The sequence below is a fragment of the Tenrec ecaudatus genome, chromosome X, assembly GCF_050624435.1.
Source record: "Tenrec ecaudatus isolate mTenEca1 chromosome X, mTenEca1.hap1, whole genome shotgun sequence".
NCBI classification, from domain to species: Eukaryota; Metazoa; Chordata; class Mammalia; order Afrosoricida; family Tenrecidae; genus Tenrec; species Tenrec ecaudatus.
This window is the reverse complement of record NC_134548.1, coordinates 144587255-144588546: the sequence shown is the minus strand read 5'-3', so window position 1 is coordinate 144588546 and position 1292 is coordinate 144587255.

The window sequence follows — 1292 nt, the reverse complement described above, 5'->3', positions numbered from 1 at the left end:
CAGTCTTCCTTCTGGACCATCTCAAAGTGGCTGCACTCCCCCTTGAGGGAAGCAATTCACCAGCTCTTGAGAAGAAGAAGGGCCTGCGGGCTCAGGGACAGCACTTACAGTGCACTCTATGAGGACACCCAGGTATGGGTTCGAGTTGCACAGGGACCAAAGAAGGTCACTGGGAAACGTGGCAGGGTGATCCACAGGGGTCACTGGTCTTGTCAAGAAAGCCCAGGAATTAACACCCCCACCCCCCTGACCAAGCATACATAGAATGGATTTCTAGGCCTCCATGATAAGGCAGCGGAATTCACAGGAGACTCGGCCTGCCCTCATGGAGCTGCTCATGCCACAGTGGTCACCGTCCACTAGCTGGGGGAATAGGGGAACACAAACCAGGTGTCTTCAACAACACAAAGGGATTCGTTCACAGTTCTGGAAGCCAGAAGACAGAAATCAGGGTGTTCACAGGCCTGCCCTTCCTCTCAGAGCTCGAGGGAAAATCTGTCATCGTCTCCCTCCCTTCAGATGACTCCGTGCATTCCTCAGTAGCACCTTCCCAATCTCTGCCTCAACCCGCACATGGCTTCCTCCCTTCTGTCTGTCTCCTCTGTGCACCTCAGATAAAGAGAGTTGTCACTAGATTGGGGGCCTGCCTAGATGACCTGAGATACCCCTGAGCCACAGATCCCTCACATGCGAACACCTGACAGGTCCCTTCCCCAAATACAGTCACATTGACAGGATCTGGGTGTGAAGTCGTGGGCACCTTTCCACCGTCTCCATACCCCTGGCCTGAGATTCCACACACCACGTAGCCTGCTGGCCGCCTTCCTGAGGGTGAGGCCTGGATGCCTGTCAGAGGCTGCCCTCTGGCATTGAGGAAGGCCCGGACTCTCTCTGAAAGCTTCCTCAGTCTCATTACATACAAAGAGATGTTCTTCACGATGAATAACTTGATGTGGATGAAGACTGGAGCGAGCCTGAAGGTCTTCCACCACTCAGTGCCTTCATGTGCGAACTCTGTGTGACTTCTCTGATGACAGCAAGGCCTGAGTTCACCTTGACTACTATTAACATGATCATGTTTTAGGTGAACTTTCAGCCAGCAAACCAGATCCGCATTTAGCAGTTCACGTGCTGGTGCTGACCCCACATGCCAGTACTCACCGCCTGTCCAGTCCACCTGCACTGTTCCCACACCTCCAATTTTCTTTACCTGCCGGTCTCCTCATCCATGCTTGTGGATAAATGGGGATCGTTTTCTCTTGTCTAGTTGATTATTTAAAGGAGCACATTCC